At 46.9% G+C, this 26,520-nt stretch overlaps 1 long non-coding RNA gene across 1 annotated transcript in view; it reads right to left on the bottom strand.

Moving 5' to 3' along the window:
* Positions 1–978: 978 nt before the first annotated feature.
* LOC123486233 overlaps positions 979–26,520 on the bottom strand; it is a 37,736-nt gene continuing 12,194 nt past the window's right edge. The window contains exon 3 of the long non-coding RNA XR_006659296.1: positions 979–1,001. This is a non-coding gene — a long non-coding RNA (uncharacterized LOC123486233). The remainder of the gene's footprint in view (positions 1,002–26,520) is intronic.

The following is a 26,520-nucleotide window of genomic DNA, read 5'->3' as shown; positions in this document are numbered from 1 at the left end:
CATTTGATACAAGGTGCAATGGTGGGTGAGCGACTTGGCATTTGTAACAAAGCACAAGGATGCATGATAGACTGAGTCCAGACTTTGTAGCACAGAGGAGGCTTCATGCATGTACATTAAGTTACCATCATTAATTACTGAAAGAAAAGTGGCTTGAACAAGGCTTGTTGCGTAAAAATAGAAACCCAATATATGTTTAAGTTTCCTCACAAGATTATCCATATGAACTTTGTAGTACAGCTTATTGTTCAACCATATACCTAGGTATTTGTAGGATGACACCTTTTTTATGGAGCTAAAATAGAGCCCCGGGGTACACCTCTAGTAATCTAAAAGGGAAGCTAGACTTGGGATTCTCAGCATAGACGCATTGTGTTCTGTCTGCGAGATAGTTTCTTAACCAGATGACAGCCCCTTCAATGAGACCAACGTTATTGAGTCTGGTTAGCAACAGTTTGTGGTCAACAAAAGCCAGATTGAACCCCACACAGGATGTTGTTTCAAGTAGGAATTTATTTAGCTGAGAGTTAACTAGAGATTCAAATACTTTTACCATTTATTTGAGGAAGAGCACTGCATTTCCAATTTTTGGCACGTATGTCACGGTTTCGGCCGAGGCTGCTCCTCCTCCTTGCTCGGGCAGGCTTCGGCGTTCATCGTCCCCGGAGTACTAGCTGCCACCGTTGTATGTTATCGATGTTTGTTTGGTTTTGTCTTCCTTGTACACCTGTTTCCTTTTAGTGTTAATTATGTCTCCTATAAGTTTCTCGTTTTGTTAGTCGTGAGTTGTGTGTAATTGTTCCGCCTGTCTTTTGGTGCTGCTCTTTTTGCCTATTATATGTTTAGGACCGTCGCACTGTTTTCGTGCGCTGTTAGTATTTTGGTGTTTTACGCACTGCTGCGTAATCGTTCGCCTCCGGGTTTGTTGAGGCCCATTTCGTTGATTCCTACACCACATCAACATCAGCCGCTTGACAACGTAGAAGAATGTTCTCCCTCGTCTGTAGAATAATTAAACGATTTAGAACATGTTCCTCTGTAAATTGCTGCAATACAAGGACCCTTTTTTTATGGGAAGTTGTAAATGGAAGACTTCCTTTTTCTAAAGGCAGTGTATATTTAACAGTTTGCAGTGGCAGTGATGATTTTGACTGCACAAGGTATTTAATGAGTGTGGATCATTGAAGGTGGTAGTGTAGTTATCTTCCATGTGACTAGGACACCAGATATCACCACCACCAGCATGCCCAGAGGAACCAGTAGGACTTTTAGATCTATGGAACTGATGGTGAAAGTCTGTTTATTGTAAAATATTGTCCATAAAAGATATAAGATAATACAATTTTTTAACTTATAATTTTTCCAATATAGTCATTATAGAATGAATACTTACTATGCTTTCTCCACATCTTCCATGTGACTAGGACACCAGATATCACCACCACCAACATGCCCAGAGGAATCAGTAGGACTTTTAGATCTATGGAACTGATGGTGAAAGTCTGTTTATTGTAAAATAAAGTCCATGAAACATCATAGATAAATAGACATCTTTGTGCTGCTATGACTAAATGGAATTATTTGTTGAGCTTTTCACACTTTTCATGTGTGGAACTTGACCATACAATAATAGAATGCTACTACTTCTGCAAACCACAGAGACATGAGGAAGTGGTAAATGTCTCTATGACAACCGTGTCTTGGCCTATACTGTTATGATTTAACTGGATAGAACCCAAATGCAGACAAGTACACCAAGCCAGAGAAGTTTTAACAGGTTTATTATAATGTTCAATAGTCCAGGTTTCCAATAAATGGGGAAGAGCAAGTCCAGGTTACAGGGAGGGTACAGATCCAGGTCAGGGCAGGTGTGGTACCGTAATGTCCTAGTGTCCGTGGTGAGTCCAAAGGAGAGGCCCGATAGTGGAGAGCAGGATGGTGGTGGCAGGAGTGAAGCGGAGGCAGGAGTCAGGTTCCAAATATCTGTGGCACAGGAGAAAAAGTAAATAAACAGTCCAAAAAACACAAGAGCGAAAACAGACAGGTTGAGTCGGCAGCGAGACTAACATGGTTGTCTTGACTATGATCTGACGATGAGTGGAAAGTTTGACCGGGTCTTAAAGGCTGAGGTGATTATGGTGAATGAGCTGCAGCTGGAACCCTGACTCCCGCACACCAGACTTCACTCCTGCAATCAAGGACAGACAGAGGGAAGGGGGAGAGCAGAGAGAGAGCTACCTAGCAGCAGTAGGCCTAACAGTACCCCCCTCTACGGACGCCACCTGGCGGCCGACAGGGTTTATCAGGATGTAACCTATGAAACTCACGAACCAGAGCAGGATCCACAATGAAGCTCCTGGGCACCCAGGAACGTTCCTCAGGACCATAACCCTCCCAATCCACCAGGTACTGGAAACCACGACCCCGGCGAACATCCAGAAGTCGCCGGACAGTGTAGACCGGACCCCCCACCCACGATCTTGGGCGGAGGAGGGGGACGAGAGGGCGGGCACAAAGGGCTAACCGACACAGGCTTAATCTGGGAAACATGAAAGGTGGAATGAACCCGTAGGGAGGCAGGAAGCTGTAGCTTAACCGCGCAGGGGTTAACAATAGACAGTATCTTGAACGGTCCTATAAAACGAGGCGCCATCTTCTTCGACTCCACCTTCAATGGAAGGTCCCGTGACTTCAGCCATACCTCTTGACCAGGAGAGTAACCGGGAGCCTGGGACCGGTGACGGTTGGCTTGCCTCTGCATGTACGCCGGAGCTCGGGACAGAGCTACCCTGGCCTTCCTCCAGACCTTGCAGCAGCGGCGCATGTGGGACTGCACCGAGGGTACCGCAAGTTCCCTCTCTTGGGAAGGGAACAGGGGAGGTTGATAACCCAGAGCACACAGAAAAGGAGACAAACCAGAGGAAGCGTTAGTCAAGGTGTTATGAGCATATTCCACCCAGGGGAGCATGGAGCTCCATGACCCAGGGTTAGACCCAGTGACACAGCGAAGTGCGGTCTCCATCTCCTGGTTCGCTCTCTCGGCTTGCCCGTTGGTCTGGGGGTGATATCCAGAGGACAGGCTGGATGTAATGCCCAAAGCTTTACAGAAAGCTTTCCACACCTGGGAGACAAACTGGGGACCCCTGTCAGAGACAATATCCGTGGGTAGACCATGAGAGCGGAACACATGTTCAACCAAAATATCAGCCGTCTCTCTGGCAGTGGGCAGTTTAGGTAGGGCCAAAAAATGAGCGAACTTAGAAAAACGATCAATCACCGTAAGAATGACAGTCTTACCAGATGAGGGGGAAGTCCAGTGACAAAATCCATAGCGATATGCGACCAGGGCCGGCTGGGTATAGGTAGAGGTCGTAGATGACCAGCGCTGGCCTGGGTGGAGTTCTTACTTCGTGCACATACCGTACAAGCAGCAATGAAGGCTCGAGTGTCCGCCTCCATCGTGGCCCACCAGAACTTCCGTCGCACAAAGTCAAGGGTCCGCGAAACTCCAGGGTGACAGGTAAGGGGAGACGAGTGAGCCCACTGAAGTACCTGGGAGCGAGCAGACTCAGGGACAAACATCCGGTTAGGAGGACCCCTCCCAGGGTCAGCTTGATGATGTTGAGCCTGTCTAACAATCCCCTCGATGTCACATGTGATGACTGCAATACTGCAGGTAGGAGGCAAAATGGGTTCAGGGTTACTACCAGTATCAACAGCCGAATGAACACGAGACAGGGCGTCAGGCTTGACGTTGCGTGACCCAGGACGGTAAGACAGAGAAAAATTGAATCTCCCAAAAAATAGTGCCCACCTGGCTTGACGGGGGTTGAGCTGCTTCGCTGACTGGAGGTAAGCCAGATTCTTATGATCCGTCCAAACGATGAAGGGTTGTTCGCCCTCCAACCAATGTCGCCACTCCTCGAGAGCCAGCTTAACGGCGAGCAGTTCACGATTTCCAACATCATAATTCCTCTCTATCCAAAAAGCTTTCGTCGGCACCAGAGTCAATCAGCGCACTAACAGAGAAATTCTGGGACTGCCACTGGAGGGATGCCTGGAGCAGAATGCGGGGAGAAGAGGAAGAATCCGCTGCTCGGCTCACCAAAACTTCTCCCATAAATGATGAGCCGGCCCTTTTCCCCGGACGAACTGGGCAGGAAGGAACGAAATGACCAGCTTCTCCACAATACAGGCAGACCCGAGCCTGAATACGACGTGCACGCTCCTCTGAGGACAACCGTGCACGACCCACCTCCATGGCTTCGGGTTCAGTGCTCCTCGTATCGACTCGGGAAGACACGGCTCTCTCCGTAGGGGACGATGCAGGGAGGAGCTTGTTGATGACAGACAGGTTGCTTGGAACTAACACTCCTCTCCCGGCGGCGCTCCCGAATCCGATTATCCAACCTGATAGTGAGTGAAATAAGATTATCCAGCGTAGGCGATTCATCATATGACACCAATTCATCTTTTAAAGTCTCAGACAAAGCATTGATGAACACTCCTTGTAATGCCTCGTCATTCCAACCACTCACTGCTGCTAAAGTCCGAAACTCCACTGCCATCTCCGCCACACTACGAGCCCCCCTGCCGAAGAGAAAACAACCGTTTCGCAGCCTCCTTGCCTCGTGCGGGGTGGTCAAAAACCTTCCTCATCTCCGTGGTGAAGGCCACGTAAGCGTTGCAAATGTCCGACTGACTCTCCCAGACCGCGGATCCCCAGGCACGAGCGGAACCGCTAGTAGAGTTGATAAGGTAGGCAATACGGGCTCTTTCTGAGGCGTAGGTGAGGGGCTGTTGTTCAAACACTAACGAGCATTGAGTCAAAAAATCGCCACAGGTTCCCATGTTCCCGTCATAGCGCTCTGGAGCAGGAACAAAAGGCTCTCTGATCTGGGCTGAAGGGGTAGTAAGAGCAGACACTTGATTGGTGAGTAATTGAACCTGATTAAGCAGCACCTGACTGTCCTCAGCAATCGTCTTAAACAGGGTATCATGTTGGCCAAGTAGAATGCCCTGATTGGCTATGGCAGTCCAAATTTGAGTGCACTCTGGGGTGGTATCCGAGCTACTGTCTGCTGGGTTCATGTTGGTCAGATCATACTGTTATGATTTAACTGGATAGAACCCAAATGCAGACAAGTACACCAAGCCAGAGAAGTTTTAACAGGTTTATTATAATGTTCAATAGTCCAGGTTTCCAATAAATGGGGAAGAGCAAGTCCAGGTTACAGGGAGGGTACAGATCCAGGTCAGGGCAGGTGTGGTACCGTAATGTCCTAGTGTCCGTGGTGAGTCCAAAGGAGAGGCCCGATAGTGGAGAGCAGGATGGTGGTGGCAGGAGTGAAGCGGAGGCAGGAGTCAGGTTCCAAATATCTGTGGCACAGGAGAAAAAGTAAATAAACAGTCCAAAAAACACAAGAGCGAAAACAGACAGGTTGAGTCGGCAGCGAGACTAACATGGTTGTCTTGACTATGATCTGACGATGAGTGGAAAGTTTGACCGGGTCTTAAAGGCTGAGGTGATTATGGTGAATGAGCTGCAGCTGGAACCCTGACTCCCGCACACCAGACTTCACTCCTGCAATCAAGGACAGACAGAGGGAAGGGGGAGAGCAGAGAGAGAGCTACCTAGCAGCAGTAGGCCTAACATATACTCGGTGTGAAAACATTTAAGGAAGATGTTTTTGTGCCCTGAGCTCTAGTGTGAAAACCAGAAAAAGTTACATACCTTCATATTTCTATTGCCATCCATTTGGAAGGGTAAGTGTTAAATACAGCTGAATGAGTGATAATTACCTCATGGTGTCCTTCTCCTTACCCCTCAGAACCTTGGACTGTGTTGTCAGTCTGAACAGGCTCAGCAGTTGGAGAGAAAGAGGATTGTTCAGTGGTTGGAGCTTGGGTTGCTGTGAGGTAAAAACAACAATGGTATTATGACTGGTGTACCAGAGAGACACAGGGTAGACTGAACTGTAACAAGACACTGTGGCTAAGCTATGACCTTCTTGTACAGTTTATGTCATTTACTCCAACATGTGGGTTTTACTTAGTTTTAGCACTGTTGAGTTCAAACCAATGTTAGGACTACTGTAATCAGGTTATAATCCAATTTGTTTCAGATGATAATCAAGCAAGACTGAATAAAACAAGGTTATTACTTTAAAAACCCTAGAGTCGATTGATGCACCGTGTGTCAATCTAAGTGACATAATAAAAAAATCCCCATAAAAATCTGTCTGTTGAAGCTAAAGATATCTTCTATATCTGATATTGTGTCAATCCAAAGCATCTGCCTGTGTCGCAATTCCGGCGGTGAAAAGATTCCAAGATGGCATAGCAGTGCGGTCGTGTATTATGTTGTGTCCTCGTGTAAATAGCCTGTTTCTTGTTGTTTTTTCCGTATATATTTCTCTCTCACTTTCCATCCTTAACCATATATACTTTCCTGCAACCCGCCTCACCCAATGTGGAACAGATTCTATTATTTCCCACTCAACCTGCCTCAGATAGCATCCTTGTCCCACCCCCCATACACGCGGAGACCGGCTCAATCGGTACCTCCAGTGATGCTATCTCTTTCATCGTTACCCAATGCTTAGGTGTACCTCCACTGTACTCATATCCTTCCATATCCTTGTCTGTACATAATGCCCTGAATCTATTCTACAATGCCCGGAAATCTGCCCCGTGTATGCTCTGTACCCAACGCACTAGAAGACCAGTTCTTAAAGCCTTTAGCCTTATACTTGTTATATTCCTCCTCTGTTCCTCTGGTGATGTAGAGGTTAACCCAGGCCCTGTAGCCCCCAGTATCACTCATACTCCCCAGGCGCTATCATTTTTTGACTTCTGTAACCGTAAAAGCATTGGTTTCTTGCATGTTAACATCAGAAGCCTCCTCCCAAAGCTTGAGTTATTCACTGCGTTAGCACACTCTGCCAACCCTGATGTTCTAGCAGTGTCTGAATCCTGTCTTAGGAAGGCCACCAAAAATTCAGAAATGTCCATCCTGAATTACAACATTTTCCGTCTAGATAGAACTACCAAAGGGGGCGGAGTTGCAATCTACTGTAGAGATAGCCTGCAGAGCTCTATCATACTATCCAGGTCTGTGCCCAAACAGTTTGAGCTTCTACTTCAAAAAATCCACCTTTCCAGAAATAAGTCTCTCACTGTTGACGCTTGCTACAGACCCCCCTCAGCCCCCAGTTGTGCCCTGGACACCATATGTGAATTGCTTGCCCCCAATCTATCCTCAGAGTTCGTACTGCTTGGTGACCTAAACTGGGATATGCTTAACACCCCGGCCGCCCTACAATCTAAACAAATTATCAAGGAACCTACCAGGTACAACCCAAAATCCGTAAACATGGGCACCCTCATAGATATCATCCTGACTAATTTACCCTCTAAATACACCTCCGCTGTCTTCAACCAGGATCTCAGCGATCACTGCCTCATTGCCTGCGTCTGTAATGGGTCCGCGGTCAAACGATCACCCCTCATCACTGTCAAACGCTCCCTAAAACACTTCAGCGAGCAGGCCTTTCTAATTGACTTGGCCGGGTATCCTGGATGGATATTGACCTCATTCCGTCAGTAAAGGATGCCTGGATGATCTTCAAAAGTGCTTTCCTCTCCATCTTAAATAAGCATGCCCCATTCAAAAAATTCAGAACTAAGAACAGATATAGCCCCTGGTTCACCCCAGACTTGACTGCCCTTGACCAGCACAAAAACATCCTGTGGCGTACTGCATTAGCATCGAACAGCCCCTGCGATATGCAACTTTTCAGGGAAGTCAGGAACCAATATACACAATCAGTTAGGAAAGCAAAGGCTAGCTTTTTTAAACAGACTCCAAAAAGTTTTGGGACACTGTAAAGTCCATGGAGAATAAGAGCACCTCTTCCCAGCTACCCACTGCAATGAGGCTAGGAAACACTGTCACCACCAATAAATCTACGATAAGCATTTTGCTACGGCTGGCCATGCTTTCCACCTGGCTACCCCTACCCTGGCCACCAGCTCTGCACCCTCCGCTGCAACTTGCCCATGCCCCCCGCTTCTCCTTCACCCAAATTCAGATAGCTGATGTCCTGAAAGAGCTGCAAAATCTGGACCCTTACACATCAGCTGGGCTAGACAATCTGGACCCTTTCTTTCTAATATTAGCCGCCAAAATTGTCACAACCCCTATTACTAGCCTGTTCAACCTCTCTTTCGTATCGTCTGAGATCCCCAGAGATTGGAAAGCTGCCGCGGTCATCCCCCTCTTCAAAGGGGGTGACACTCTAGATCCAAACTGTTACAGACCTATATACATCCTACCCTGCCTTTCGAAAGTATTTGAAGGCCAAGTTAACAAACAGATCACCGACCACTTCAAATCCCACCGTACCTTCTCCGCTATTCAATCTGGTTTCCGAGCTGGTCATGGGTGCACCTCAGCCACGCTCAAGGTCCTAAACGATATAATAACCGCGATTGATAAAAGACAGTACTGTGCAGCCGTCTTCATCGACCTGGCCAAGGCATTTGACTCTGTCAATCACCGCATTCTTATTGGCAGACTAAATAGCCTTGGTTTCTCAACTGACTGCCTCGCCTCGGAGGGCCTGTTGTCTGGACCTCTGTCAGTCTCTATGGGGGTGCCACAGGGTTCAATTCTCGGGCCGACTCTATTCTCTGTGTATATCAATGATGTCGCTTTTGCTGCTGGTGACTCACAGATTCACCTCTACGCAGACGACACCATTTTGTATACATCTGGCCCTTCATTGGACACTGTGTTAACAAACCTCCAAATGAGCTTCAATGCCATACACCACTCCTTCCGTGGCCTCCAACTGCTCTTAAACACTAGTAAAACTAAATGCATGCTCTTCAATCGAACGCTGCTTGCTCCCGCCCGCCCGACTAGAATCACTACTCTTGGCGGGTCTGAATTAGAATATGTGGACAACTACAAATACCTTGGTGTCTGGTTAGACCGTAAACTCTCCTTCCAGAATCACATTAAGCATCTCCAATCCAAAGTTAAATCTAGAATCCTTCACTCCTGCTGCTAAATATGCCCTCGTAAAACTGACTATCCTACCGATCCTTGACTTCGGCGATGTCATGTACAAAATAGCTTCCAACACTCAACTCAGCAAATTAGATATAGTCTATCACAGTGCCATCCGTTTTGTCACCAAAGCCCCATATGCTACCCACCAATGTGACCTGTACGCTCTCGTTGGCTGGCCCTCACTACATATTCGAAATTGGGCCCACCTGGCTTGACGAGAGTTAATCCGTTTCACTGCTGTCTGGGCTCCAAATTCCGGTGGTCAGTAAGAATCCGGAATGGATGGACTGCGCCCTCCAGCCTGTGTCTCCATTCCTGCAGATCGAGGACCACCGCCAACAGCTCCCTGTCTCCCACTCCATAGTTCATCTCTGTGGGGGTAAGCTTTTTAGAGAAAAAGGCACAGGGATACATTTTCTCTGGCTTACCGTGCCGCTGGGAGAGGACCGCACCCACGGACTCCTCCGATGCGTCCATCTCCAGGATGAAAGGACAAGATGGATCTGGGTGTTTTAGGATGGGCGCTGTGGTGAACCTCTCCTTCGGCCTCTTGAAGGCAGCGTCAGCCTCAGGGTTCCAGGCCAGCATCTGAGGCCCACCCTTAAGGAGAGAGGTGGGCGGGGCGGCTATGGCGCTGAAGGACCTGATGAAACGCCGGTAGAAATTAGCGAAGCCCAGGAAGCTCTGTTGGCCCTTGATGGCGGTGGGAACCAGCCATGACCTGACGGCGTCCGTCTTCACTCCTTCAATGAACACCCCCTGAGGACTGATCTGGTATCCCAGGAAGGAGATGGCCTGTTGGTGGAATTCACATTTCTCCCCCTTCACCAACAGGCTGTGTTCCCTGAGGCGGAGTAGGACAGCTCGGATGTCCCTGACGTGCTCCTCGAACGTAGCCGAGTAGATCAGGATATCGTCGATGTACACCACCACCTGTCTACTCAGCATGTCCTGGAACACGTCATTGACGAAGGACTGGAACACATTGGCGAGGCCGTAGGGCATGACACAGTATTCATAGTGGCCTGAGGTAGTGCTTAATGCCGTCTTCCACTCGTCTCCTTCCCGGATTCGGATCAGGTTGTAGGCACTCCTCAGGTCCAACTTGGAAAAGTACCGGGCCCCTCGTAGCTGCTCAACGGCCGACGGAACCAGAGGGAGGGGGTACTGGTACTTGGTGGTGACTGCGTTCAGCCCCCTGTAGTCAACGCATGGTCTCAGTCCTCCGTCTTTTTTTGCCAAGAAGAAGAAGCTGACGGAGGCAGGAGAGGTAGAGCGTCTGATGAACCCCAGTTTCAGGGTCTCCGCCACATACTTCTCCATGGCCTCAGTCTCCTCCATGGAAACTTAACAATGACACAGAGAAATAACAAAGATAGAGTAAACGACACGAAGCTAAACAATAAATATATATAAATAAATAAACAATCACACACAACATCATCCAGAACAGTCCAGGGCTAAATAGGAGTGGTGATGAGATGATGAGGTGCAGGTGAGCTGGAGGTGATTAGGGTGCGTTGGGTTTCCATTCCGGTGTTGCCGAGGTGGTGCGCTCAGACCGGTGGCTCAGTAGACCGGCGAATCAGAGCGCCGGAGGGGAGCAACAGGAGGAGACGTGACATTAACAAAAAAGTCCATACCAGAGGTGGCCAACCTTCCTCCACTCCCTGATCTACTGGGTGAGCAGACTTCTATTCCAGCGTAGCAATAATACACATTATTATCAACTCATTAGGTTTGATAAGTTGAATCAGGTGTGTTAGTGCTGGGCTGGAACAGAAGCCTGCACACCCAGCATACCTCAGGAGAAGGATTGGCCTGCTACAGTTGTAATAAGTTTGCAGACTACATTGTGTGACTTTTAACTGTATTGTAGTATACAACATTAGCTAACATACGTACACATACTACCCATGGCATACAAGGATGTGCCAGCAGTCTCTTGGGACATTCATTGGGACCTCTTCATCCGCATACAGGCTTTCACAGCTCTTCATATCTGAGGACAGACATCACAAAGAAACAGGCTTCATTTTATTACAATTAGACAGCCCTGACTATTATCTCCTTGTCTGTCTTCATAGTTTTCATCTCTAGGACTAGAACACCAGAATATTTGCTTAATGTCATCCCACAACCTGCCCTGTCTAACTAGCTAGTACACCTACTCTCTTTTCTGACAGCTGGAGCAGAAAATCATTTCACCCTCTTCCATTGCTGTTATCTACAAATGCATTTGGAGCATGAGTTTTTAATTTACAATGATAAATATGCATCAAGATAACAAGCTAATATGATGTTAACTAGCTGTAGTATGTACGGTTAGCTAACAAGCAGCGCATTAGCCTACACACAGTGGCCTGACTCCATTACCCGCAGTATTAGACTTAAAACGAATCACCCAGCGATCATACACTGTTTACCAGGGGCAGGGCTACCGACGTTAAGGCTAATCTAAAGATGGTGCTGGCTAAAGCTAAAACTGGCGAGTGTAGAGAGTATAGAGATATTGTTATCCACGTCGGCACCAACGATGTTAGGATGAAACAGTCAGAGGTCACCAAGTGCAACATAGCTTCAGCTTGTAAATCAGCTAGAAAGATGTGTCGGCATCGAGTAATTGTCTCTGGCCCCCTCCCAGTTAGAGGAAGTGACGAGCTCTACAGCAGAGTCTCAGCACTTAATCGCTGGTTGAAAACTGTTTTCTGCCCCTCCCAAAAGATAACATTTGTGGATAATTGGCCCTCTTTCTGGGACTCACCCACAAACAGGACCAAGCCTGACCTGCTGAGGAGTGACGGACTCCATCCTAGCTGGAGGGGTGCTCTCCTCTTATCTACCAACATAGATAGGGCTCTAACTCCTCTAGCCCCACAGTGAAATAGGGTGCAGGCCAGGCAGCAGGCTGTTAGCCAACCTGCCAGCTTAGTGGAGTCTGCCAATAGCACAGTCAGTGTAGTCAGCTCAGCCATACCCATTGAGACTGTGTCTGTGCCTCGACCTAGGTTGGGCAAAACTAAACATGGCGGTGTTCACCCTAGCAATCTTATTAGGATAAAGACCTCCTCCATTCCTGCCATTATTGAAAGAGATCGTGATACCTCACATCTCAAAATAGGGTTACTTAATGTTAGATCCCTCACTTCAAAGGCAGTCATAGTCAATGAACTAATCACTGATCATAATCTCGATGTGATTGGCCTGACTGAAACATGGCTTAAGCCTGATGAATTTGCTGTGTTAAATGAGGCCTCACCTCCTGGTTACACTAGTGACCATATTCCCCGTGCATCCCGCAAAGGCGGAGGTGTTGCTAACATTTACGATAGCAAATTTCAATTTACAAAAAAAAAATGGCGTTTTCATCTTTTGAGCTTCTAGTCATGAAATCTATGCAGCCTACTCAATCACTTTTTATAGCTACTGTTTACAGGCCTCCTGGGCCATATACAGCGTTCCTCTCTGAGTTTCCTGAATTCCTATCAGACCTTGTAGTCATAGCAGATCATATTCTAATTTTTGGTGATTTTAATATTCACATGGAGAAGTCCACAGACCCACTCCAAAAGTCTTTCGGAGCCATTATCGACTCAGTGGGTTTTGTCCAACATGTCTCTGGACCTACTCACTGCCACAGTCATACTCTGGACCTAGTTTTGTCCCATGGAATAAATGTTGTAGATCTTTAATGTTTTTCCACAAAATCCTGGACTATCGGACCACCATTTTATTACATTTGCAATCGCAACAAATAATCTGCTCAGACCCCAACCAAGGAGCATCAAAAGTCGTGCTATAAATTCTCAAACAACACAAAAATTCATTGATGCCCTTCCAGACTCCTTCTGCCTACCCAAGGACGTCAGAGGACAAAAATCAGTTAACCACTTAACTGAGGAACTCAATTTAACCTTGCGCAATACCCTAGATGCAGTTGCACCCCTAAAAACGAAAAACATTTGTCATAAGAAACTAGCTCCCTGGTATACAGAAAATACCCGAGCTTTGAAGCAAGCTTCCAGGAAATTGGAACGGAAATGGCGCCACACCAAACTGGAAGTCTTCCGACTAGCTTGGAAAGACAGTACCGTGCAGTACCGAAGAGCCCTCACTGCTGCTCGATCATCCTACTTTTCCAACTTAATTGAGGAAAATAAGAACAATCCAAAATTTCTTTTTGATACTGTTGCAAAGCTAACTAAAAAGCAGCATTCCCCAAGAGAGGATGGCTTTCACTTCAGCAGTGATAAATTCATGAACTTCTTTGAGGAAAAGATCATGACCATTAGAAAGCAAATTACGGACTCCTCTTTGAATCTGCGTATTCCTCCAGGGCTTAGCTGTCCTGGATCTGCACAGCTCTGCGAGGGCCTGGGATCGGGAGAGACACTTAAGTGTTTTAGTACTATATCTCTTGACACAATGATGAAAATAATCATGGCCTCTAAACCTTCAAGCTGCATACTGGATCCTATTCCTACTAAACTGCTGAAGGAGCTGCTTCCTGTGCTTGGCCCTCCTATGTTGAACATAATAAACAGCTCTCTATCCACCGGATGTGTACCAAACTCACTAAAAGTGGCAGTGATAAAGCCTCTCTTGAAAAAGCCAAACCTTGACCCGGAAAATATAAAAAACTATCGGCCCTATATCGAATCTTCCATTCCTCTCAAAAATTTTAGAAAAAGCTGTTGCGCAGCAACTCACTGCCTTTCTGAAGACAAACAATGTATACGAAATGCTTCAGTCTGGTTTTAGACCCCATCATAGCACTGAGACTGCACTTGTGAAGGTGGTAAATGACCTTTTAATGGCGTCAGACCGAGGCTCTGCATCTGTCCTCGTGCTACTAGACCTTAGTGCTGCCTTTGACACCATCGATCACCACATTCTTTTGGAGAGACTGGAAACCCAAATTGGTCTACACGGACAAGTTCTGGCCTGGTTTAGATCCTACCTGTCGGAAAGATATCAGTTTGTCTCTGTGAATGGTCTGTCCTCCGACAAATCAACTGTACATTTCGGTGTTCCTCAAGGTTCCGTTTTAGGACCACTATTGTTTTCACTATATATTTTACCTCTTGGGGATGTTATTCGAAAACATAATGTTAACTTTCACTGCTATGCGGATGACACACAGCTGTACATTTCAATGAAACATGGTGAAGCCCCCAAAAATTGCCCTCGCTAGAAGCCTGTGTTTCAGACATAAGGAAGTGGATGGCTGAAAACTTTTTACTTTTAAACTCGGACAAAACAGAGATGCTTGTTCTAGGTCCCAAGAAACAAAGAGATCTTCTGTTAAATCTGACAATTCATCTAGATGGTTGTAAAGTCGTCTCAAATAAAACTGTGAAGGACCTCGGTGTTACTCTTGACCCTGATCTCTCTTTTGACGAACATATCAAGACTGTTTCAAGGACAGCTTTTTTCCATCTACATAACATTGCAAAAATCAGAAATTTTCTGTCCAAAAATGATGCAGAAAAATTAATCCATGCATTTGTTACTTCTAGGTTAGACTACTGCAATGCTCTATTTTCCGGCTACCCGGATAAAGCACTAAATAAACTTCAGTTAGTGCTAAATACGGCTGCTAGAATCCTGACTAGAACCAAGAAATTTGATCATATTACTCCAGTGCTAGCTTCCCTACACTGGCTTCCTGTTAAGGCAAGGGCTGATTTCAAGGTTTTACTGTTAACCTATAAAGCGTTACATGGGCTTGCTCCTACCTATCTTTCCGAGTTGGTCCTGCCGTACATACCAATACGTACGCTACGGTCACAAGACGCAGGCCTCCTAATTGTCCCTAGAATTTCTAAGCAAACAGCGGGAGGCAGGGCTTTCTCCTATAGATCTCCATTTTTATGGAACAGTCTGCCTACCCATGTGAGAGACGCAGACTCGGTCTCAACCTTTAAGTCTTTACTGAAGACTTATCTCTTCAGTAGGTCATATGATTGAGTGTAGTCTGGCCCAGGAGTGTGAAGGTGAACGGAAAGGCTGGAGCAACGAACAGCCCTTGCTGTCTCTGCCGGGCCGGTTCCCCTCTCCACTGGGGTTCTCTGCCTCTAACCCTGTTGCAGGGGCTGAGTCACTGGCTTGCTGGTGCTCTTTCATGCCGTCCCTGGGAGGGGTGCGTCACTTGAGTGGGTTGAGTTACTGACGTGATCTTCCTGTCTGGGTTGGCGCCCCCCTTGGTTTGTGCTGTGGTGGAGACCTCTGTGGGCTATACTCGGCCTTGTCTCAGGATTGTAAGTTGGTGGTTGGGGATATCCCTCTAGTGGTGCGGGGGCTGTGCTTTGGCGGAGTGGGTGGGGTTATATCCTTCCTGTTTGGCCCTGTCCGGGGTTTCTTCGGATGGGGCCACAGTGTCTCCGGACCGCTCCTGTCTCAGCCTCCAGTATTTATGCTGCAGTAGTTTATGTGTCGGGGGCTGGGGTTAGTTGGTTATACCTGGAGTACTTCTCCTGTCTTATCCAGTGTCCTGTGTGAATTTAAGTATGCTCTCTCTAATTCTCTCGTTCTCTCTTTCTCTCTGAGAACCTGAGCCCTAGGACCATACGTCAGGACTACCGGGCATGATGACACCTTGCTGTCCCCAGTCCGCCTGGCCTTGCTGCTATTCCAGTTTCAACTGTTCTGCCTGCGGCTACGAAACCCCTACCTGTCCCAGACCTGCTGTTTTCAACTCTTTAATGATCGGCTATGAAAAGCCAACTGAGAGACCTGAGCCCTAGGACCATACGTCGGGACTACCGGCCGTGGTGACTCCTTGCTGTCCCCAGTCCGCCTGGCCTTGCTGCTATTCCAGTTTCAACTGTTCTGCCTGCGGTTATGGAACCCCTACCTGTCCCAGACCTGCTGTTTTCAACTCTTAATGATCGGCTATGAAAAGCCAACTGAGATTTATTCCTGATTATTATTTGACCATGCTTGTCACTTATGAACATTTTTGAACATCTTGGCATGGTTCTGTTATAATCTCCACCCGGCACAGCCAGAAGAGGACTGGCCACCCCTCATAGCCTGGTTCCTCTCTAGGTTTCTTCCTAGGCTTTCGCCTTTCTAGGGAGTTTTTCCTAGCCACCGTGCTTCTACACCTGCATTACTAGCTGTTTGGGGTTTTAGGCTGGGTTTCTGTACAGCACTTCGAGATATTAGCTGATGTAAGAAGGGCTATATAAAATAAAATTGATTGATTGACCTAGCTAGCTAATAATACATAAAGAAAAACAAAAAAAAAACATTGTCAAAAATGTTTTGAAATATATTTAGCTACTTACTTGAATAGGTTCACGCCTACGCCCATGCACACAAAGCGTTTTGTTCTACAACCCTCACAAGTGTCATGGGACTCGTCTGAAGGTAACCGGTACCGGTTGAACAAAATTATTATATTTCTTTACTGTATTTTTTTCTATTTATGAATGTCTTATTCAATGTTTTTCACAGGCTATAGTAGTAATTCAATTCAATAGCCAAATTCAATATTTTAGCAAATAATTTCTTTATACCTAAAGGGGTCCTAAAATTCAAAATCAAATAGCAAAATGATCCATAGTATGACCATCTTAAAACAATTGTCAACCCCTCACGACTTAGACTTTTAAGAATTAATTCTACAGTATCTGATTGCTCTCTACTCACTGGTCATAGTGGTGGTACTTTGTGTGGTGGTTTGTCGTCTGACAGTGATGTGAACAGTCATCATAAGGTCTCCCACTCTACACCTGTACCAGCCAGTGTTATCCATCTTCAGACCACTCATAGTCACCGTTAAGACTTTTCCTCTGGTGGCATCGGTGGTCTGCTGTAGGGTCACTGATGTTCCATCTAGAGTCCCCAAATTCCCCCACATACAGGAGATACTGTCACCAATCCTGCACCACTTCCTATTTCCAGTGTCACTATAGTAACAATTTACCATGACACTCCCTCCTTCAACTCCAGTCACCTCCAGTTGGTCCACATAGAGTTCTGGAGTACCTGAACACAGAGGTACTGTCACCAAAGACAGTCTTGAGTGATCAAGTGTTTTTTTGTAACAACTGACTACAAATATCATAATCATGATATGATGGATAGAGAACAGAAAGTAGACATATACCAACATTCCTCATGTCAACTTCAACTATAATAGTGATGGAGTAAAAAATGCATTATTGTCTTGAGGAATCTAGTGAAGTAAAAGTTAAATAGTGAAGTACATATACCCCAAAAAACAACTTAAGTAGTACTTCAAAGTATTTTTTACTAAAGTACTTTATACCAGTGGGCAGTGTCCGATAGTAGCTAGGCTAACTCACAACAAAATGAAGATTGCCTGGCTACAATGGGGTAGGGATCTGAAGAGCACACCGTTCTCTATTAATGAGCGATTTCCCCATGAAATAGTAGAGAGACGAAGTCTCAAAAGGCTCCAAACAGAGAAGCAGAATGTTCTTCTGGTGGTTGATAAATTGTATGTAAACAAGTCATTGTTCAAGGATTGGAAGATTACAACGTGGCTGTGAATGATACCTCATGCTGAAGTAGTCCTCAATAGGCCTACACATTGCACCGCACTACACATTACAATCCTATTTTTTATGCATGATGGACTCATCCTTTTTTACTCATACAATACAGAACCTTGGCCTATGTGGACTTAAAATTAAGTTTAGATTAATGGGACGTTTTTGTTTATTTTGAAGACTGCACAGGCGTTAAATTGGAAAAACCAACGTTGGGTTTTGAGTTTGATCTGATACAAGTTAATTGTAGAGATTGGGGTATATTATGGCTTGAATGCTGTTGTACTGTGTTGCCCTTTTGCCGGATGTGAATCGGAACGAATAGAATTTAAGACAATATATATTGACAGCTCTGTGGGGCTCGGATAGGATAAAGTATTGATATAGGAAGAGGGTTAATGACCTGTCTAGGTTCTCTACTGGAATAGGACTATACAATCTATAAAAAATGGTGTCACTATCTTTTTAACACCATTTAAACAATACATTTTAATTTAAAAAATGCAAAGGACATATTATTATTCCGATACACACCGGATAATGGGTTGGGTGTTGTCAACAGGGTCTGTTAACTCTGCTAGCGCGGGCTGGCTCGTTAACACTGGATTAAAACCAATTATAGCCTAAATTAATCAGCCAATTAATCAGTGTATGATCTTATTATTCGTATCAAAGAACCATTTGCTTTGCTAATTAGAGACTAATGTTAGCTAGTTAACATTGAACCTGGTTTGTTAGCGACCTGCAGATTCATGCAGGGTAGTAACATCATGAGTTGGGATTATGGTTCATTGTTTACCTAGCTAGCTAGCTAAATGTCTTACCAAAAGACTCCACTATGCAAGCAACCATTTTGGGTGCGTTCGTAAATTCAGTCTGAGTATGCCAGAGCATAGGTGAAACGGAATGAGTAGGTGTGTCCAACTCAACAGTGCTAATACTATGTTAAAATCCACATGTTGGGGTAAATTAAATAAGCTGGACAAGAAGAACATATCTTAGCCACAATGTCTTGTTACAGTTCAGTCTACCCTGTGTCTCTCTGGTACACCAGTCATAATACCATTGTTGTTTTTACCTCACAGCAACCCACGCTCCAACCACTGAACAATCCTCTTTCTCTCCAACTGCTGAGCCTGTTCAGACTGACAACACAGTCCAAGGACCTGAGAGGGTCAAGGAGAAGGACAACATGAGGTAATTATCACTAATTCAGCTGTATTTCACATTTATTTTTCCAAATGGATGGCTATAGAAATAGGAAGAAAGGTAACATTTTCTGTTTTCACAATAGTTTAGGGCACAAAACACCCTCCTTAAACGTTTTCACACCAAGTATTGGCCAAGACACTGTTATAGAGACATTTTTTGCTACTGCCTCATATCTCTGTGGTTTGTAGAAGTAGCAGCATTATTCACATTAAAAGGTGTGAAGAGCTGAACAAACATTTCCATTTTGTCATAGCAGCAGAAAAAACATAACAGAAAATAGAAAATGTTATGGAATGTATTTGACAATAAACATAGTATTTTACCATCAGTTCCATAGAACTAAAAGTCCTACTGATTCCTCTGGGCATGTTGGTGTTGGTGATAGCTTGTGTCCTAGTCACATGGAAGATGTGGAGAAAGCATAGTAAGTATTCATTCTATAATGACTGTAATGAAAAAGTGATACGTTTGATTTTGGAGATATTTTCATGAGACAATACATATTTTCCTTAAAGACATTACATTTTTACATTTTAGTCATTTAGCAGACGCTCTTATCCAGAGCGACTTACAGGTAGTGAATGCATACATTCTTTTTATTATTTAACAAACCCACAACCCTGACATTGCAAACGCCATGCTCTACCAACTGAGCTACATCCCTGCCGGCCGTTCCTCCCATACCCTGGACGACGCTGGGCCAATTGTGCGCCGCCCCATGGGTCTCCCCAGTCGCGGCCAGCTACGACAGAGCCTGGATTCGAACCAGGATCTCTAGTGGCACAGCTAGCACTGCGATGCAGTGCCTTAGACCACTGCGCCACTCGGGAGACCTGTATTAGCCTATGTTATAACCAATGTATCTTGACATAAGAGGAGTAGACTCAAAAATATAACTCTTCTATGATTCACGTATTCAGTATTATTCTAGTGTATCTCAGAGGTCTCTAATAATGCATCTCTCTTTCTTTATTCCAGAGGACAATAAGGCCATTGACCAGACAACAAACACCTCAGTGGTAGGCTACACTCATGTTCCTCTCATCTGACTCAAGGCCTTATGGGTAAGACCCTGTCTGTGAAAAATGCTGGACTCCGGCCATGGACAGGACATGGACATCAGATGGACTTAAATCACACATTAGCTCTTCAGCTACAGCTTCATGTCCATTGTAACAGTACAATTTATATATGTTAACTCTATATTTACAGTCAATGAAACATACCCAGGACTGTAGAGACAGTGTGATTTCAGTTTCTATAAGTGGTTTGCTTGGTAGAGCTAAAAATCGGATCTGTAGTGAGGTCAGTGGTTAAGGTGTTGTGATTTCCTGTTGAGCTTTGCAGACACAGTAGGCCTATGTTGCTTCTCTGTCCTGTTCCTATTTAACCTGACTGACACTGTGCTGTTTGAGAGGAAGAAAGCTCATATCTTAATGTTGTTAAAACAAATACATGCCTTATATTGTGGATTATGTAAATATCCAAAGGTATCTCATACATGTAGACTGATGATGAGCTTTTATCATCAACCCCCTTTGTGTGTTTCTACCACCAGGACCCATTTCCTACCAATGGTGATGATGTGACTTACAGCACTGTCGTCCCCAAGAGGAGGAACCAGCTAAATGTACAGACCAAGGTAAGGCTGCTTTTCTGATCAACTATGATGTTAATAGATTAAGTTGTAGCTTGTACTGTCAGCTATGTGGCAGACTAGTGGGGTTAGAAATGAATTCACATATTTGTGAGACTCTGAAAATGTGTTATGCTGTAAACACATGTTTGTTTTAATGTCTTTATATATCTCTTTCCCCGTTTCAGCTATTCTGTTTCCAATCCTTGAACAATGACTTGTTTACGTACAATTTATGGACCACCAGAAGAACATTCTGCTTCTCTGTTTGGAGCATTTTGAAAGTGGGATACAGGGAACTTCGTTTCTCCACTATTTCATGGGGAAATCGCTCATTTATAAAGAACGGTGCTTTTCAGATCCCTACCCCGTTGTAGCCAGGCAAACTTAATTTTGTAGTGAGTTAGCCTAGCTACTATCAGACAGTGCCCACTGGTATAAAGTACTTTAGTAAAAAAATACTTTGAAGTACTACTTAAGTTGTTTTTTGGGGTATATGTACTTCACTATTTAACTTTTACTTCACTAGATATTCAAGATAATAATGTCATTTTGACTCCATCCACTTTCCCTGACACCCAAAAGTACTTGTTACATTTTGAATGCTTAGCAGGACAGGAAAATTGTACAATTCACACACTTATCAAGAGAACATCCCTAGTCATCCCTACTGCCTCTGATCTGGCAGACTCACTAAACAGACCTGCTTCATTGGTAAATGATGTCTGAGTGTTGGTGTGGAGACAAACAAAGAGGTGTAGTGGGTTCTCACTCAAAAATATGGAGCATAAAGCTTACTTCATTATTCAATGTTTAAAATGCATTTACTCCATCTGATTTGCTAATATAAGGAATTTGAAATTATTTATACTTTTACATTTGATACTTAATTACATTTTAGCAATTAATTACATGTACTTTTGAAACTTAAGTATATTTTTACAAATACTTTTAGACTTTTACTCAAGTAGTACTGTATTTTACTGGGTAACTTTCACTTTTACTTGAGTATTATTCTATTAAGGTATCTTTACTTTTACTCAAGTATCACAATTGGGTACTTTTTCCACCACTGACGGTGTCTTCTCTCCCCTCTGCCACCAAAACACTGAGCCCTTTGAAAATAAATTGTATCCACCTTTTCCTCCATCTTGAGATTACGTGTCATGAAAACCTTAACTTTATCCTCAGTTGCCTGATAGTTTTAGTTTTCATCCTCCTTTATTCCCATTATGACAATATAATTCTTCATACTTCTGCACTTCAGACCAAGTAATTCTGTTTTCATTGTGTTATTGTCACGGTTTCGGCCGAGGCTGCTCCTCCTCCTTGTTCGGGCAGGCTTCGGCGGTCGTCGTCTCCGGAGTACTAGCTGCCACCGTTCTATGTTTCATGTTCGTTTGGTTTTGTCTGTTTGTAACACCTGTCCCTTGTTTGTGTTGGATTGTGTTCCCTATTTAGTTTCGTTTATTCGGGTCAGGTGTTATGTGTGATTGTTATTGTCAGCTTGCCTCCGAGGAGTTTTCTCTCTCGTTTGTTGATATTTCGAGAGTTCGCACTGCGTGCGCTTTTTCTTGTTTTCCGCACTGTGTGTTGTGCGTAATTGTTCGTGCCGCCCGGTTGGGTTGGCGACTCATTCCCTGTTTTGGAAAGTACTAAAGTCTGTTGAAGAACATCCTTGTCCCTGCGCTTGATTCCCTTCACTACATCCACACGCAACACTCTGACAGAATCACACATCATCCATGGAATCAGCAGGAGCGACCGCGCCAACAGCAAGCCTGGAGGAACGTCTCCGTGGACAGGAGGACCGGATTCACCAGGTCTGTCATGCCCTGGAGGGGGTGATGAACACTCTCCACCGATGGGAAACCAGCGGGGTACCCACGACCCCACCTGCCGAACCATCCCCATCGGTCAGTCTTCCTGTCCCATCTCCGGAACCCAGTGGGATTCGGCTCTCGCTCCCGAGGGCGTACGACGGCTCTGCTGCCGGGTGTCAAGGGTTCCTGCTGCCTTGGAATTCCGGACTCTAGCGGCCGATGCAGGGTGGAATGAGCGGGCCCTTATAGACCACTTCCGTTGCAGCCTCCGGGAGGACGTCCAGCGAGAGTTGGCGTGCAGGGACACCTCGTTGACGTTTGACCAACTTGTCGACATGGCCATTCGGCTGGATACCCTGCTCGCCACCCGTGGACGTCCCGGGTGGGGTTCGCCCATTCCACTCTCCAGCACCTCCGAGCCGAGCCCTATGGAGCTCAGGGGTGCTGGCGCTAGAGAACGGAGGAGTAGGAACCCGAGGGGGGCCGTTCCCTGCACTAACTGTGGCCGTGGAGGGCACACCGCGGCTGGGTGTTGGGGAGGGTCCCCCGGTGGAGGAGAAGGCAGGTCAGGCATTGGGGGTCCCCCCAGGTGAGTAGGCGCCCTACTTACCCAGAGCTTTCTGTCGTTCACCTAACCTTGCCTGTTTGTTTTCCACAGGTTGCACCTCGTTCCCAGCATAAGGCGCTGGTAGATTCAGGCGCAGCTGGGAATTTTGTAGATCGCCAGTTTTGTATAGAGTTAGGGATTCCCCTCCTTCCAGTTGATAAGCCTTTCCCTGTTCATGCCCTAGATAGCCGTCCGTTAGGGTCTGGGTTGATTAGGGGAGGTCACAGCACCCCCTTAAAATGAGGGCGCAGGAGGGTCATGAGGAGACGATTCAGCTCTATCTGATTGACTCTCCTGCGTATCCGGTAGTGCTGGGCCTTCCCTGGTTGATGACCCATGACCCTACTATTATGTGGCGAGAGAAAGCTCTTAAAGGTGGTCTGCCCAGTGTGAGGGGCGGTGTCTGGGTGTTTCCATAGGGGCAACCTCGGTGGAAAGTCCGAATCTAATGCCAGCACTGCATATTCCCCCCGAGTATGAGGATTTGAAACTGGTGTTTAGTAAAACTAGGGCGGCGCAGCTGCCGCCTCATAGACGGGGGGATTGTGCGATAGATCTCCAGTCAGGAGCAGCTCTCCCGCGGAGCCATGTGTATCCCTTGTCTCAAGAGGAGAGGAAGGCAATGGAGACGTACATCGCTGAGTCTCTGAGACAGGGATACATACGGGCCTCCACTTCACCCGCTTCCTCGAGTTTCTTTTTTGTGAAGAAGAAGGATGGAGGTCTGCGCCCGTGTATTGATTACCGCGGTCTCAATCAGATTACGGTGAAGTACAGCTATCCACTTCCTCTGATTGCGACTATGACGGAGTCATTGCACGGTGCGCAGTTCTTTACAAAATTGGATCTCAGGAGCGCATATAACTTGGTGCGCATTAGAGAGGGCGATGAATGGAAGACAGCGTTTAGCACGACTTCCGGACACTACGAGTATCTAGTCATGCCATATGGGTTAATGAATGCTCCCTCAGTCTTCCAATCCTTCGTCGATGAGATTTTCCGGGACATGCAGGGACAGGGAGTAGTCGTGTACATCGACGATATTCTGGTGTACAGTCCTACCCGAGCAGAGCATGTAGCCCTGGTGCGCCGAGTATTGAGGAGGCTGTTGGAGCATGACCTATATGTCAAGGCAGAGAAATGTCTGTTTTTTCAGAAGTCGGTCTCCTTTCTGGGTTATCAGTTGTCTGCGTCAGGGGTGAAGATGGAGGTAGACCGGGTGTCAGCTGTGCGTTATTGGCAGACCCCAACCACTGTGAAGGAGGTGCAACAGTTCTTGGGTTTTGCAAATTATTACCGGAGGTTTATCCGGGGTTTTGGACAGGTGGCAGCTTCCATAACGTCTCTGTTGAAGGGGGGTCTGGTGCGCTTGCGGTGGTCAGCTGAGGCGGACAGGGCTTTTGGGAAACTGAAGGACCTGTTTACCTCAGCGCCGGTGTTGGCGCATCCGGATCCCTCTTTACCTTTCCAGGTAGAGGTGGACGCGTCAGAGGCCGGTATAGGGGCCGTTCTTTCCCAACGTTCTGGCACACCACCTAAACTCCGTCCCTGTGCGTTTTATTCTAAAAAGCTCAGTCCGGCGGAGCGGAATTATGACGTAGGAGACAGGGAGCTGTTAGCCATGGTACAAGCCCTAAAGGTGTGGCGGCATTGGCTCGAGGGGGCTCAACACCCTTTCCTCATTCTAACTGACCATCGTAACCTGGAATACATCCGGGCAGCTAGGAGACTGAATCCTCGCCAGGCCCGCTGGACTATGTTTCTAGCCCGGTTTGTGTTTAAAATCACTTACATCCCTGGGTCCCAGAACGGGAAGGCAGATGCTCTGTCTCGGCGGTATGACGCGGAGGAGAGGTCCGTTGAGCCCACGCCCCATACTACCAGAGTCTTGTCTGGTTGCACCGGTGGTGTGGGAGGTTGATGCCGAGATCGAGCGGGCGTTACGCACCGACCCAAGTCCTCCACAGTGTCCAGTGGGTCGGACGTACGTTCCGCTCGAGGTACGCGATCGCCTCATTTGTTGGGCTCATACGTCCCCCTCCTCTGGCCATCCGGGTATCGGCCGGACAGTGCACTGCCTTAGCACGAAGTACTGGTGGCCAACGTTAGCTAGGGATGTGAGGATTTATGTCTCCTCCTGTTCGGTGTGTGCCCAGTGTAAGGCGCCCAGACATTTGCCCAGGGGTAAGCTACAACCCCTGCCTATTCCACAACGACCCTGGTCCCACCTCTCGGTGGATTTTGTTACCGACCTTCCCCCTCACAGGGGAATACTACCATCCTGGTCATTGTGGATCGGTTCTCGAAGGCCTGTCGTCTCCTTCCCATGCCGGGTCTACCCACTGCCCTACAGACCGCTGAGGCTCTGTTTACCCATGTCTTCCGGCATTATGGGGTACCCGAGGATATAGTGTCTGACCGAGGCCCCCAGTTCACCTCCAGAGTGTGGAGAGCGTTTATGGAACGGTTGGGGGTTTCGGTAAGCCTTACCTCGGGTTACCACCCGGAGAGTAATGGGCAGGTTGAACGTGTTAACCAGGAGGTGGGTAGGTTTCTGAGGTCTTATTGCCAGGGCCGGCCGGAGGAGTGGGCGAGATACGTTCCGTGGGCCGAAATGGCACAGAACTCTCTCCGCCACTCCTCCACCCAACTAACCCCTTTCCAGTGTGTGTTAGGGTACCAGCCGGTTCTGGCACCTTGGCACGAGAGCCAGATCGAGGCCCCTGCGGTGGATGAATGGGTACGGCGCTCGGAGGAAACATGGAACGCTGCCCACGTACATCTGCAGCGGGCCATCCGTCGGCAGAAAACGAGTGCCGATCTCCACCGCAGTGAGGGGCCTGTGTACGCACCTGGAGATCGAGTCTGGCTCTCGACCAGAAACCTGCCCCTCCGCCTGCCCTGCCGGAAGCTGGGTCGGCGGTTTGTGGGGCCATTCAAAGTCCTGAGGAGGTTGAACGAGGTGTGTTACAGGTTAGAACTGCCTATTGACTATAGGAATATTAACCCCTCGTTCCATGTGTCTCTCCTCAGGCCGGTGGTAGCTGGTCCACTCCAGGAGTATGAGATAGAGGAGACTCCTCCGCCCCCGTTGGACATCGAGGGGGCTCCGGCGTACACTGTGAGGTCCATCCTTGATTCGAGACGCCGGATGGGTGGTCTTCAATATCTCGTGGAGTGGGAGGGGGTACGGCCCGGAGGAGCGGTGCTGGGTGCCAAGGAGGGACATATTGGACCAGTCCCTGCTGACCGAGTTCCATCGGGGTCATCCTGCGCGCCCTGCTCCGCGTCGTCCGGGTCGTCCCCGAGCCCCGGGTCGGCGCACGGCTGGAGCCGCGCGTCAAGGGGGGTACTGTCACGGTTTCGGCCGAGGCTGCTCCTCCTCCTTGTTCGGGCAGGCTTCGGCGGTCGCTCGTCTCGGAGTACTAGCTGCCACCGTTCTATGTTTCATGTTCGTTTGGTTTTGTCTGTTTGTAACACCTGTCCCTTGTTTGTGTTGGATTGTGTTCCCTATTTAGTTTCGTTTATTCGGGTCAGGTGTTATGTGTGATTGTTATTGTCAGCTTGCCTCCGAGGAGTTTTCTCTCGTTTGTTGTTATTTCGAGAGTTCAGCACTGCGTGCGCTTTTTCTTGTTTTCCGC

Source organism: Coregonus clupeaformis, unplaced genomic scaffold (assembly GCF_020615455.1).
Source record: "Coregonus clupeaformis isolate EN_2021a unplaced genomic scaffold, ASM2061545v1 scaf1078, whole genome shotgun sequence".
Lineage (NCBI taxonomy): Eukaryota > Metazoa > Chordata > Actinopteri > Salmoniformes > Salmonidae > Coregonus > Coregonus clupeaformis.
Note: the sequence above shows the minus strand (reverse complement) of the source record. Positions and strands in the feature narration are given on the sequence as shown.